Source organism: Pseudophryne corroboree, chromosome 4 (genome assembly GCF_028390025.1).
Source record: "Pseudophryne corroboree isolate aPseCor3 chromosome 4, aPseCor3.hap2, whole genome shotgun sequence".
Classification (NCBI taxonomy): domain Eukaryota; kingdom Metazoa; phylum Chordata; class Amphibia; order Anura; family Myobatrachidae; genus Pseudophryne; species Pseudophryne corroboree.
This window is the reverse complement of record NC_086447.1, coordinates 145,837,947-145,853,582: the sequence shown is the minus strand read 5'-3', so window position 1 is coordinate 145,853,582 and position 15,636 is coordinate 145,837,947. Positions and strand designations below refer to the sequence as shown.

The 15,636-nt window shown below is 40.0% G+C and overlaps 3 pseudogenes; 2 read left to right on the top strand and 1 right to left on the bottom strand.

The window, feature by feature from the left end:
• LOC134912871 (5S ribosomal RNA) lies at positions 1 to 120 on the bottom strand (annotated as a pseudogene).
• A 6,228-nt stretch (positions 121 to 6,348) lies between these two features.
• On the top strand, positions 6,349 to 6,468 carry LOC134912215 (5S ribosomal RNA; annotated as a pseudogene).
• A 4,639-nt stretch (positions 6,469 to 11,107) lies between these two features.
• Positions 11,108 to 11,227, top strand: LOC134912214 (5S ribosomal RNA; annotated as a pseudogene).
• Positions 11,228 to 15,636: the final 4,409 nt, after the last annotated feature.

Here is a 15,636-nt window from a genome sequence, read left to right as displayed (position 1 = left end):
TGGTTACAGTACCTGATCTTCCCAGATGGTCTCCCTGGTCTGGTACTGATAAGGCCCGACACTGCTTCGCTTCCAAGATCGGACGAGATTGGGCCTTTCCAGTGTGGTCTGACTGTAATAATCACTTTTTACCGTACATGTGTCAATCTCAATATATCAATACAGCTGTGGGGTGATATTTAACAGACGGGAATAGTGTGGATGGGAATAGAGTGGGGGGGGGGGGGAGTGGGGGGGGGGGGGGAATAGGGAATGGGGTTAGTCTATAAGGTGAGAATCCAACCGTGATGATCCAACGGCTGTGGTTTTCACAGGATAGGAGCGATTTCGTAATAATCGTTAAATCCCTTCGGATGGAGTGTTTGTAATTGGAAAATCCAAAACATTTCTCTGCGTGAGAGTTTATTGGCCAGGTCGCCACCCCTTTCTCCCAGTTTCACAAGTTCAATCGCTTTAAAAGTTAGTGCCTCCTGATTGGAATTATGTGCAAGGTTGAAGTGTTTGGATACTGCGTGATTTTCCATTTTATTTTTTATATTGCGAACATGTTCCTGTATCCTTATTTTCAGCGGTCTCTTTGTTTTACCTACATATTGTTTCCCACAGTCACATTCTAATAAATAAATCACAGATTGTGTATTGCAGTTTATGAAGTCCTTAATTTTGTATTCCTCCTTCTTTTCTGCATCCGAGAATGTTTTCCTTACTGGGTGTAGGTACCTGCAGATGTTGCATCGGCCACATTTAAAAGAACCGGTGCATCTTGGCATTTTTGATTCTTGTTCAACTTCCTTGTGTAGCATACTGGGGGCCAGGATATCTTTTAGATTTTTTTATTTCCTGAAGACGATTTCGGGGCGAGGAGGTAGTATTTCTTTGAGGACAGGGTCCATTAATAGGATTCCCCAGTTGTTGTTAAGAGAGTCTCTAATGGTTTTCTTATGACGGTTGAAGGTGGTGATAAATGGAACGGATTCTTTCTTGATTTTTTTGGGTTTATATTCTAGCAGGGTTGATCTCTCTAAAGCCCTTGCTTTGAGAGCCGCTTCTTCCACGATGGTAGCTGGGTATTCTTTGTTCTTGAATCTTTTTTTGTATTTCTCTATTTGAGTGTCACATTCTTCCTGGTTGCTGCAGTTCCTCTTTATTCTATTAAATTGAGAAAAGGGAATATTATTTTTCCACTTCTTCAGGTGGTTGCTCTTATAATGCAGGTAGCTATTTGTATCGACCTGCTTGATGTAATTCTTAGTTTCGACTCTTCCTTCCTTCCCTGTTAGAATCACATCGAGGAATTCAATAGATTCTTTGTTGAGTTTAGAAGTAAACATGAGATTCATCTCGTTGGTGCTCAGGAATTCCAGGAATTTATAAAAACGTTCTTCAGTGCCATCCCAGACAATTAAAATGTCGTCTATGTAACGACGATAAAAGATAATATGGTTCTTAAAATCATGGTTACCATAGATAAAATTCTTCTCCCAGCTACCCATAAAAAGATTAGCGAAACTCGGTGCAAAAATCGTGCCCATTGCAGTCCCACAGCGTTGTAAATAAAAATGATCTAAAAACTTAAAATAATTATGCTGAAGAATAAAATACATGACGTCACATAAAAAATCTTTATGGATGGCTGTAAGCGAAGTGTCGGTTTCCATATATTCTTTGCATGCTGTTACACCTTTCTTATGGTCTATGCAAGTGTACAGTGATTGCACATCTATTGTCGCCCAATTATAGGTGTCTTTCCATTCAAAGTCTTTCAGGGAGTTCAGCACAGCTGTAGTGTCTTTTAAGTACGAAGGCAGCTCTTTCACATAAGGTTTTAAGAAGACGTCGACGTATTCTGATAGATTTGATGTAAGCGAGTCAATACCCGCCACGATAGGTCTTCCGGGTGGATTGGTCAAGTTCTTATGGATTTTAGGCAAGAAATAAAAAATAGGGGTAGTGGGGTCTGATTTCATTAAAAATTGGAATTCATCCTTTGTAATTATCTCATTTCGTAGACCGTGTACTAGTAGTGTTCTTAGTTCTCCGACGAATGCATCTTTGGGGTCGCCAGACAGTTTAGTGTATGAGACATCATCTCCCAATAATCTCAGTGCTTCATTAGTATATTTCTCACGGTCCATGATAACCAGGCCCCCTCTTTATCAGCTTGTTTTATAACAATTCCCTTATTTTTCTGTGGGGCGGAAATGACGCGACGGACGAAAACCGGAAGTGGGGCGGCAAAGAACCGCCGGCGCCTCTATAAGCTAGTTTTTAAAGCTTTTAAACACCAAACCTGCCTTATAAACATTGCCTTAACATCATGTATACATATACCAGTAAATAAGACCATAGATATGTTAAATACAGAATTTTTAACCCATCTTATAATGTCATGAAATAATTAACAGGAAGTGATGTCACAATTAATATGAGATTAGTACTAGTATAAATAGAAGTTCAGTCTCATTCTGCCTTTACCCCTTGATGAAGTCTAAATGACGAAACGCGTTGGGCTACCTGGCAGTGACCTCATACCAAGTTAAGTTAAAATTGTTTTACATTTTTAACATATATTTTAACTGGTATTTATAGCATTGTGTTTATTGTTTTTATCCCATTTTTTAAGAATTGTTGCTGCTTAAATTTTAGTAATTGCATATAACTATTGTCTGTTTTAGTGTTTAAATAAATATCTCCCTTTTTTAAATTCATTTTTGATCTGGTTACTCATTTTAGATACATTTTTTAGATCCACATTTACTGAATTATTTTAAGACACCGATGGTCGCTATATCCCCCACCCCCCTGTGTGTATTATTCGTTGTTTCAGGGAACTACCATCCCTGTGTTTTTGGGGGACAGCTGACGCCCTTGCTAATCCCTAGGGAGTGTCGTTTACTTTAACTATACGTGGATCCTAGATCATTTGGTGTTGTACACAAGTGGCGCAATAATTTTCCCCCCTATTGTTGAAATCCTTTGGTATTAATTTTTATTTGCTGCCTGGTGCACTACAACCCATTTTTAGAATGTGGAGAAACTCAGATCGGGCAACCAAGAGACAAAACTGGTGCCAAAAGATATTTAATGAGAAACAACAATCTAGTGAACCCCCCCCCCCCACCTGGTGACTTAGATGAATTATTTTGGGGCATAGAAAGACTCCTCACCAAAGAAGTTAAAACATGGTGGGATATAAAGGGCCTAGAGCATTATATTTCAGTTGACAGAATTCCAAGAGGGCTTAGACTTCTAAAACAACCAACATTTGGCAACTTGGATGCAGCCTTCTTGGAAAAATGGGATAAAACACTACACAATTGTTCCATTGACCTAATGAAATTGCTGATTGATGAGAAGAAGAACTCCCTCTTAGAAGTAGAGAAGAACATCAAATGCAAAGAAAGTGAACTTGAACCCTTTAAAGATAAAGAGGATTACAAGATTAATGAAAAGGTCCTATACAGAAAAATGGAGCACATAGAAGAAGAGGTCACGAAAAATAAGGAGAAAAAATTTCTCAGGGACAAGATGGACTACGAACAAGGCAAAATTAAAAACTGGAGCAGGTTTGGAACTATGAACCAACAAATGAATCAAACCAAGAGACAATACTGGAAAACCATACCAACCAAAGGCAAACCACTACGGAACCCAGAAATGAATACACCATCTCCAACACTAAGGATGCAGAATAGATTTACAGCACTACAGAGACTCAACTCTAAAAGTGATCAGACTTTTTTAGCCCAAAGAACAGGAACACGACCAAAAGAAGCCACAAGAAATCCCCTGAAGGAAGATGTTCATCACGCTTCACCTCTCAAAAGAAGATATACAGAAGAAGAGGAAAACGGGGCAGTAGGAGGGAACGAGAACAAAAAAAGAACATTCTAATGACGAAACCTAAAGATAATGGAATTTTTTATTTATCAGAACATAAACTGTCGGAACCAGAAATATCCTTACTGAATAAAGGTCTGACGTTTGCACCCACGGGGGGTCTCAACAAATTTGAGACCTTCATTGATCTAAACAAGTTTATCAGAAAACTGACACTTAAAAGACATTTCCTGAGGAAAGAGGATGCGGTGATCAGCAACTATGAAAACCAGTCAAAATCAGGTCTAAAACCGACCTCAAAATTTTATCCATTGGAGTCAAAGGGGAGTAATGTGAGCATTTTTTATGAACTGGTTAAGAAAGACCTATGTGAGACCAACCTGGAGAAGATTAAAGAGAAGAACATTACTAACCGGGAGAGTGAGGCGTTAAAAAAGCTACAGAAAAATAAGGGAATTGTTATAAAACAAGCTGATAAAGGGGGGGGCCTGGTTATCATGGACCGTGAGAAATATACTAATGAAGCACTGAGATTATTGGGAGATGATGTCTCATACACTAAACTGTCTGGCGACCCCAAAGATGCATTCGTTGGAGAACTAAGAACACTACTAGTACACGGTCTACGAAATGAGATAATTACAAAGGATGAATTCCAATTTTTAATGAAATCAGACCCCACTACCCCTATTTTTTATTTCTTGCCTAAAATCCATAAGAACTTGACCAATCCACCCGGAAGACCTATCGTGGCGGGTATTGACTTGCTTACATCAAATCTATCAAAATACGTCGACGTCTTCTTAAAACCTTATGTGAAAGAGCTGCCTTCGTACTTAAAAGACACTACAGCTGTGCTGAACTCCCTGAAAGACTTTGAATGGAAAGACACCTATAATTGGGCGACAATAGATGTGCAATCACTGTACACTTGCATAGACCATAAGAAAGGTGTAACAGCATGCAAAGAATATATGGAAACCGACACTTCGCTTACAGCCATCCATAAAGATTTTTTATGTGACGTCATGTATTTTATTCTTCAGCATAATTATTTTAAGTTTTTAGATCATTTTTATTTACAACGCTGTGGGACTGCAATGGGCACGATTTTTGCACCGAGTTTCGCTAATCTTTTTATGGGTAGCTGGGAGAAGAATTTTATCTATGGTAACCATGATTTTAAGAACCATATTATCTTTTATCGTCGTTACATAGACGACATTTTAATTGTCTGGGATGGCACTGAAGAACGTTTTTATAAATTCCTGGAATTCCTGAGCACCAACGAGATGAATCTCATGTTTACTTCTAAACTCAACAAAGAATCTATTGAATTCCTCGATGTGATTCTAACAGGGAAGGAAGGAAGAGTCGAAACTAAGAATTACATCAAGCAGGTCGATACAAATAGCTACCTGCATTATAAGAGCAACCACCTGAAGAAGTGGAAAAATAATATTCCCTTTTCTCAATTTAATAGAATAAAGAGGAACTGCAGCAACCAGGAAGAATGTGACACCCAAATAGAGAAATACAAAGAAAGATTCAAGAACAAAGAATACCCAGCTACCATCGTGGAAGAAGCGGCTCTCAAAGCAAGGGCTTTAGAGAGATCAACCCTGCTAGAATATAAACCCAAAAAAATCAAGAAAGAATCCGTTCCATTTATCACCACCTTCAACCGTCATGAGAAAACCATTAGAGACTCTCTTAACAACAACTGGGGAATCCTATTAATGGACCCTGTCCTCAAAGAAATACTACCTCCTCGCCCCGAAATCGTCTTCAGGAAATCAAAAAATCTAAAAGATATCCTGGCCCCCAGTATGCTACACAAGGAAGTTGAACAAGAATCAAAAATGCCAAGATGCACCAGTTCTTTTAAATGTGGCCGATGCAACATCTGCAGGTACCTACACCCAGTAAGGAAAACATTCTCCGATGCAGAAAAGAAGGAGGAATACAAAATTAAGGACTTCATAAACTGCAATACACAATCTGTGATTTATTTATTAGAATGTGACTGTGGGAAACAATATGTAGGTAAAACAAAGAGACCGCTGAAAATAAGGATACAGGAACATGTTCGCAATATAAAAAATAAAATGGAAAATCACGCAGTATCCAAACACTTCAACCTTGCACATAATTCCAATCCGGAGGCACTAACTTTTAAAGCGATTGAACTCGTGAAACTCGGAGAAAGGGGTGGCGACCTGGCCAATAAACTCTCACGCAGAGAAATGTTTTGGATTTTCCAATTACAAACACTCCATCCGAAGGGATTTAACGATTATTACGAAATCGCTCCTTTCCTGTGAAAACCACAGCCGTTGGATCATCACGGTTGGATCCTCACCTTATAGACTAACCCCATTCCCTATTCCCCCCCCCCCCCACTCCCCCCCCCCACTCTATTCCCATCCACACTATTCCCATCTGTTAAATATCACCCCACAGCTGTATTGATATATTGAGATTGACACATGTACGGTAAAAAGTGATTATTACAGTCAGACCACACTGGAAAGGCCCAATCTCGTCCGATCTTGGAAGCGAAGCAGTGTCGGGCCTGATCAGTACCAGACCAGGGAGACCATCTGGGAAGATCAGGTACTGTAACCAAACTGACGATAATATAGCCTACATGAGCATGTCAGTTTAATATATCACACTATCTGCATCCTAATATTTTAAATTCGCACTCAGCACTTAACATCATATACCATTACCTTTAGCATGCATTTTGCACTTTACACATATTTTTATGTATTTATACATTTATATATTTATATGTTTATATATTTATATATTTATATGTTTCTATATGTTTATATATTCACTGTAGTAAGTCTAATTTACTTGAATAGTATCAACAATGACTAATCCCCGTTTTTCTATTTATTTTTATGCACTATACTGGAGAAATAAAAAACTTATGTCTCTAATCATGGTCCCCGCAAACATGGCTGCCGAGTGAAACTTTCTATGAACAAATCCTCTCAAAGATGGCCGCCGCAATGAAATTCCTGAGAACAAGCTTCATAGTGCTGTTCGGTCTCTAAACGTCCGCAGCCGCGGGCGCATGCGCAGTTGCATACCGGAAGTGGGGCGGAAATGACGCGACGGACGAAAACCGGAAGTGGGGCGGCAAAGAACCACCGGCGCCTCTATAAGCTAGTTTTTAAAGCTTTTAAACACCAAACCTGCCTTATAAACATTGCCTTAACATCATGTATACATATACCAGTAAATAAGACCATAGATATGTTAAATACAGAATTTTTAACCCATCTTATAATGTCATGAAATAATTAACAGGAAGTGATGTCACAATTAATATGAGATTAGTACTAGTATAAATAGAAGTTCAGTCTCATTCTGCCTTTACCCCTTGATGAAGTCTAAATGACGAAACGCGTTGGGCTACCTGGCAGTGACCTCATACCAAGTTAAGTTAAAATTGTTTTACATTTTTAACATATATTTTAACTGGTATTTATAGCATTGTGTTTATTGTTTTTATCCCATTTTTTAAGAATTGTTGCTGCTTAAATTTTAGTAATTGCATATAACTATTGTCTGTTTTAGTGTTTAAATAAATATCTCCCTTTTTTAAATTCATTTTTGATCTGGTTACTCATTTTAGATACATTTTTTAGATCCACATTTACTGAATTATTTTAAGACACCGACGGTCGCTATATCCCCCACCCCCCTGTGTGTATTATTCGTTGTTTCAGGGAACTACCATCCCTGTGTTTTTGGGGGACAGCTGACGCCCTTGCTAATCCCTAGGGAGTGTCGTTTACTTTAACTATACGTGGATCCTAGATCATTTGGTGTTGTACACAAGTGGCGCAATAATTTTCCCCCCTATTGTTGAAATCCTTTGGTATTAATTTTTATTTGCTGCCTGGTGCACTACAACCCATTTTTAGAATGTGGAGAAACTCAGATCGGGCAACCAAGAGACAAAACTGGTGCCAAAAGATATTTAATGAGAAACAACAATCTAGTGAACCCCCCCCCCCCCACCTGGTGACTTAGATGAATTATTTTGGGGCATAGAAAGACTCCTCACCAAAGAAGTTAAAACATGGTGGGATATAAAGGGCCTAGAGCATTATATTTCAGTTGACAGAATTCCAAGAGGGCTTAGACTTCTAAAACAACCAACATTTGGCAACTTGGATGCAGCCTTCTTGGAAAAATGGGATAAAACACTACACAATTGTTCCATTGACCTAATGAAATTGCTGATTGATGAGAAGAAGAACTCCCTCTTAGAAGTAGAGAAGAACATCAAATGCAAAGAAAGTGAACTTGAACCCTTTAAAGATAAAGAGGATTACAAGATTAATGAAAAGGTCCTATACAGAAAAATGGAGCACATAGAAGAAGAGGTCACGAAAAATAAGGAGAAAAAATTTCTCAGGGACAAGATGGACTACGAACAAGGCAAAATTAAAAACTGGAGCAGGTTTGGAACTATGAACCAACAAATGAATCAAACCAAGAGACAATACTGGAAAACCATACCAACCAAAGGCAAACCACTACGGAACCCAGAAATGAATACACCATCTCCAACACTAAGGATGCAGAATAGATTTACAGCACTACAGAGACTCAACTCTAAAAGTGATCAGACTTTTTTAGCCCAAAGAACAGGAACACGACCAAAAGAAGCCACAAGAAATCCCCTGAAGGAAGATGTTCATCACGCTTCACCTCTCAAAAGAAGATATACAGAAGAAGAGGAAAACGGGGCAGTAGGAGGGAACGAGAACAAAAAAAGAACATTCTAATGATGAAACCTAAAGATAATGGAATTTTTTATTTATCAGAACATAAACTGTCGGAACCAGAAATATCCTTACTGAATAAAGGTCTGACGTTTGCACCCACGGGGGGTCTCAACAAATTTGAGACCTTCATTGATCTAAACAAGTTTATCAGAAAACTGACACTTAAAAGACATTTCCTGAGGAAAGAGGATGCGGTGATCAGCAACTATGAAAACCAGTCAAAATCAGGTCTAAAACCGACCTCAAAATTTTATCCATTGGAGTCAAAGGGGAGTAATGTGAGCATTTTTTATGAACTGGTTAAGAAAGACCTATGTGAGACCAACCTGGAGAAGATTAAAGAGAAGAACATTACTAACCGGGAGAGTGAGGCGTTAAAAAAGCTACAGAAAAATAAGGGAATTGTTATAAAACAAGCTGATAAAGGGGGGGGCCTGGTTATCATGGACCGTGAGAAATATACTAATGAAGCACTGAGATTATTGGGAGATGATGTCTCATACACTAAACTGTCTGGCGACCCCAAAGATGCATTCATTGGAGAACTAAGAACACTACTAGTACACGGTCTACGAAATGAGATAATTACAAAGGATGAATTCCAATTTTTAATGAAATCAGACCCCACTACCCCTATTTTTTATTTCTTGCCTAAAATCCATAAGAACTTGACCAATCCACCCGGAAGACCTATCGTGGCGGGTATTGACTCGCTTACATCAAATCTATCAAAATACGTCGACGTCTTCTTAAAACCTTATGTGAAAGAGCTGCCTTCGTACTTAAAAGACACTACAGCTGTGCTGAACTCCCTGAAAGACTTTGAATGGAAAGACACCTATAATTGGGCGACAATAGATGTGCAATCACTGTACACTTGCATAGACCATAAGAAAGGTGTAACAGCATGCAAAGAATATATGGAAACCGACACTTCGCTTACAGCCATCCATAAAGATTTTTTATGTGACGTCATGTATTTTATTCTTCAGCATAATTATTTTAAGTTTTTAGATCATTTTTATTTACAACGCTGTGGGACTGCAATGGGCACGATTTTTGCACCGAGTTTCGCTAATCTTTTTATGGGTAGCTGGGAGAAGAATTTTATCTATGGTAACCATGATTTTAAGAACCATATTATCTTTTATCGTCGTTACATAGACGACATTTTAATTGTCTGGGATGGCACTGAAGAACGTTTTTATAAATTCCTGGAATTCCTGAGCACCAACGAGATGAATCTCATGTTTACTTCTAAACTCAACAAAGAATCTATTGAATTCCTCGATGTGATTCTAACAGGGAAGGAAGGAAGAGTCGAAACTAAGAATTACATCAAGCAGGTCGATACAAATAGCTACCTGCATTATAAGAGCAACCACCTGAAGAAGTGGAAAAATAATATTCCCTTTTCTCAATTTAATAGAATAAAGAGGAACTGCAGCAACCAGGAAGAATGTGACACCCAAATAGAGAAATACAAAGAAAGATTCAAGAACAAAGAATACCCAGCTACCATCGTGGAAGAAGCGGCTCTCAAAGCAAGGGCTTTAGAGAGATCAACCCTGCTAGAATATAAACCCAAAAAAATCAAGAAAGAATCCGTTCCATTTATCACCACCTTCAACCGTCATGAGAAAACCATTAGAGACTCTCTTAACAACAACTGGGGAATCCTATTAATGGACCCTGTCCTCAAAGAAATACTACCTCCTCGCCCCGAAATCGTCTTCAGGAAATCAAAAAAATCTAAAAGATATCCTGGCCCCCAGTATGCTACACAAGGAAGTTGAACAAGAATCAAAAATGCCAAGATGCACCGGTTCTTTTAAATGTGGCCGATGCAACATCTGCAGGTACCTACACCCAGTAAGGAAAACATTCTCGGATGCAGAAAAGAAGGAGGAATACAAAATTAAGGACTTCATAAACTGCAATACACAATCTGTGATTTATTTATTAGAATGTGACTGTGGGAAACAATATGTAGGTAAAACAAAGAGACCGCTGAAAATAAGGATACAGGAACATGTTCGCAATATAAAAAATAAAATGGAAAATCACGCAGTATCCAAACACTTCAACCTTGCACATAATTCCAATCCGGAGGCACTAACTTTTAAAGCGATTGAACTCGTGAAACTCGGAGAAAGGGGTGGCGACCTGGCCAATAAACTCTCACGCAGAGAAATGTTTTGGATTTTCCAATTACAAACACTCCATCCGAAGGGATTTAACGATTATTACGAAATCGCTCCTTTCCTGTGAAAACCACAGCCGTTGGATCATCACGGTTGGATCCTCACCTTATAGACTAACCCCATTCCCTATTCCCCCCCCCCCCACTCCCCCCCACACTCTATTCCCATCCACACTATTCCCGTCTGTTAAATATCACCCCACAGCTGTATTGATATATTGAGATTGACACATGTACGGTAAAAAGTGATTATTACAGTCAGACCACACTGGAAAGGCCCAATCTCGTCCGATCTTGGAAGCGAAGCAGTGTCGGGCCTGATCAGTACCAGACCAGGGAGACCATCTGGGAAGATCAGGTACTGTAACCAAACTGACGATAATATAGCCTACATGAGCATGTCAGTTTAATATATCACACTATCTGCATCCTAATATTTTAAATTCGCACTCAGCACTTAACATCATATACCATTACCTTTAGCATGCATTTTGCACTTTACACATATTTTTATGTATTTATACATTTATATATTTATATGTTTATATATTTATATATTTATATGTTTCTATATGTTTATATATTCACTGTAGTAAGTCTAATTTACTTGAATAGTATCAACAATGACTAATCCCCGTTTTTCTATTTAATTTTTATGCACTATACTGGAGAAATAAAAAACTTATGTCTCTAATCATGGTCCCCGCAAACATGGCTGCCGAGTGAAACTTTCTATGAACAAATCCTCTCAAAGATGGCCGCCGCAATGAAATTCCTGAGAACAAGCTTCATAGTGCTGTTCGGTCTCTAAACGTCCGCAGCCGCGGGCGCATGCGCAGTTGCATACCGGAAGTGGGGCGGAAATGACGCGACGGACGAAAACCGGAAGTGGGGCGGCAAAGAACCACCGGCGCCTCTATAAGCTAGTTTTTAAAGCTTTTAAACACCAAACCTGCCTTATAAACATTGCCTTAACATCATGTATACATATACCAGTAAATAAGACCATAGATATGTTAAATACAGAATTTTTAACCCATCTTATAATGTCATGAAATAATTAACAGGAAGTGATGTCACAATTAATATGAGATTAGTACTAGTATAAATAGAAGTTCAGTCTCATTCTGCCTTTACCCCTTGATGAAGTCTAAATGACGAAACGCGTTGGGCTACCTGGCAGTGACCTCATACCAAGTTAAGTTAAAATTGTTTTACATTTTTAACATATATTTTAACTGGTATTTATAGCATTGTGTTTATTGTTTTTATCCCATTTTTTAAGAATTGTTGCTGCTTAAATTTTAGTAATTGCATATAACTATTGTCTGTTTTAGTGTTTAAATAAATATCTCCCTTTTTTAAATTCATTTTTGATCTGGTTACTCATTTTAGATACATTTTTTAGATCCACATTTACTGAATTATTTTAAGACACCGACGGTCGCTATATCCCCCACCCCCCTGTGTGTATTATTCGTTGTTTCAGGGAACTACCATCCCTGTGTTTTTGGGGGACAGCTGACGCCCTTGCTAATCCCTAGGGAGTGTCGTTTACTTTAACTATACGTGGATCCTAGATCATTTGGTGTTGTACACAAGTGGCGCAATAATTTTCCCCCCTATTGTATATATATATTTAGATTATAATAACAACAATGACTGCTGTATAGGCACAGCATAGAGAGACTTGCTGAATTCAGTATTCACACAGAAGGTTAATCAACACAGGTGGAGCTCGTTAACTCTCACCTTCCAGGCAGAGAACTCAGCACTCCGGAAACTCATGGTACTGGCAAGCTGGTTAGCCCAGTGAGCAAAAAAGATGCAGGATCCAGGACAGATGGCAGATGTAAGTCACCAAATATGAGAACAACAGTCAGGATCATGACAGTACCCCCCCCCCCCCCCCCTTCAATGGTGGACTCCAAAGACCCATCTTGAAACTTAGAGTAACTTGATAATTTCATACTGAAGAACTTAAGACCTGCGTCAATGCCTCTTCTTCTTACGGGAACATCTGGATTTAACCAGGGAGAGTGGAATTTCCTGTAAGGAAAAATACTTCCTCAGAAAACACAGGATCTCCAAGGAAAGGAGTAGCATCATAAACTGGATCAAATTCAGAGTCTGAGTCCAAGTCTAATAGAAGATATGAATCTCCATTAGAATCACAGTTTGGAGATGACAGAGAAGTTCACTGGAGTTTTAAATTCTTGAGCGGAGAACTTAGTATCGGGGCTAGTAGTGACTGCTGGATGACCAGTTTTAATGACCAGATTCTTACGGGAGGAGATATTTGGATTATCCTTGGAAGCACAGCACAAACTTCCTTTTGTATATGACTGTTGTAGTTTATATGAAGATGAACTGGAATTCTTTTTGGAGCATGATTTTTTTAACTGAATCAGATTCCGAGGGTTTAGGACTAAATTCTTTAAACACTGCATTACTAAAAGTTTGTAAATCATGGAACACAGGATCATTACTCTCAAAAGCATGTTAACCCACTTCAAAGCTCTTCCTCTGAATGCCAGGAACAGATATCAAGTAAGTTATTGCACCGAAGGATCTGACTTCATCAGAGAGAGAAATCAATCAACTAGTGCTGCATATTGCAATAAATCTCCATCAAAGAAAATGGGTGCTAAAGCATTGGACAAAAGCTTAGAGGCTGAAACTGATGACACACTCTCAGTAGCTGGATTGGAGTTAGTTTGAGGGACATCAGACTGATGAAAAAATATCCTTTCTGAAGTTATCTGGCTGAAATCCTCCACTGAGAAATCACTTGAAATGTCCTTCTGGATGGAGGAGCTAGTAATTCTCCCTGAAGCTGCAACACTCATATCTGCTACTAAGGCAAATGACTCTGGTGACTGGATTGAGGAAGCAACATCAGTATCCCTCTCAGCAACATTAGCCTGAAGTCCTTTATTCAAATCAGCGGATGGAACAATAGTTTGCACAGAAAAGCTTAGGGACAGAGCTGAGAAAACTGTTCTCAAATTGGTGTCCAGCTCTGTAGCACTAGAATGCTCAGCAGTTACTAAATGAATAATTTTACTTGGAGTGGCTGAAACTAGTGGATCCACTGAAAAATTGATGGGACTGGATCATCTCCGGATGAACTTGAAGTGGCTGGAACTGGAGAAGGTTTAAGACCTACGGACCGAACCAGATTAGGTCCTGAGGTTTTGGATTCGGCTGGAACCAAAGGAGACTGACCAGGCAGGACCTTGAGTATTGCTGGACCGGCTGGAACCGGAACGGACTGACCAGGCTGGACCTGGAGTATTGCCAGACCGGCTGGAACCAGAGGAGACTGATCTGGACATATGGACGGGACCAGATTGAGTCAGGATGAACTTGAACCAGCTGGAACTGGAGGAGACTGAATCGGACAAATGGACGAGACCAGATTGCGTCCGAACGAACTTGAACCGGCTGGGACCAGAGGAATACCTGGACACACGGACAGACCCGGATTGAGTCTAGAGAAATTAGAATCGGTTGCGACCGAAGGAGGCAGATTGTAGCTGGAACTGGAGTGAGTAGAATCCAGATGGCCAACCCGGACCTTAACCATGCTGGATACCAACAGGGTGGTGCTCCCTGAAGATGGCAAACAGGAGTTCATTACTGCATCTGTAGCACAAAGATTTCCATCTGGGAACTTGGCTCTGGATACTTCCCTTGGGGCTGAAACTCTGGTGACCCCCCCTGAGGTTGACTAATCAGACACCTCTCTCAGGGTTGATATTTCCAGCACCCCTCCTGGGGTTGACAGATCAGAAACTCCTTTTTGAAAAGAAGACTCAAATGCCCCTACTAGAGCTTGAACATTGGATACCCCTCCTGGAGTGAGAAAAGCAAATGCCTCCTCAGAGGCTGCAGAGTCTAACACCCTTTCTGGTGCTGAAAGTTCAGATGCCCCTCCTTGGGCTGAGGACACAGATGCCCCTCCTTGGGCTGAGGACCCAGACGCCCCTCCTTGGGCTGCAGAGACAAACTCCCCTCCTTGGGCTGCAGAGACAAACTCCCCTCCTTGGGCTGCAGAGACAGACGCCCCTCCTTGGGCTGCAGAGACAGGCGTCCCTCCTTGGGCTGCAGAGACAGCCCCCCCCCCACATTGGGCTGCAGAGTCATATACCACTCCTTGGGCTACAGAGACAGACCCCTCTGTGACTTTAAATGGCTTAACATTCTTTTCTGGACACCAAACTTGGAATAGGGTCTTTTAATCATAGCACCCCAGTCATAAATTTTAGTATCTTTTTAAGGATCCTTCTTGATGCCTCCATCAGCAGTAGCAGGATCAGCCACTAAAGATGACCTGTAGAAATTAGCGCTATGATACTGAGATTTGTCACCATTTCCTGGCTTGTGCAGAATACAATCCTTAACAAAATGACCAGAATTTCCACAGTAAAGACAGAGGTGTAGCTCCCTACGCCGCTGACATTCCGCTTCAGAGAGCTTGGGCCATGGATAGCTCTGATTAACAACTTTTCCTTGCACAGAGGAATAAACTTTAGTAACTGGATGGGACAAAACAGGATCAACAACGTTGGTGGTATTCCTGAGGAGTTCAGGCATCACAGAAAGAATCTTAGTCAAAAGTTCTTGTAACTGTATTAACATCTGGTAGAGAATCCGCAGTTGGTCAGGAGTTTGAGCACAGGGAGTCTGAGAATTTCTGGAGAATGAGTTCCGCTGCAGACACTGTGCCAATCAATGCTGAGTCAACTCCAAACCCTCCAAGCATCCTGCAATATT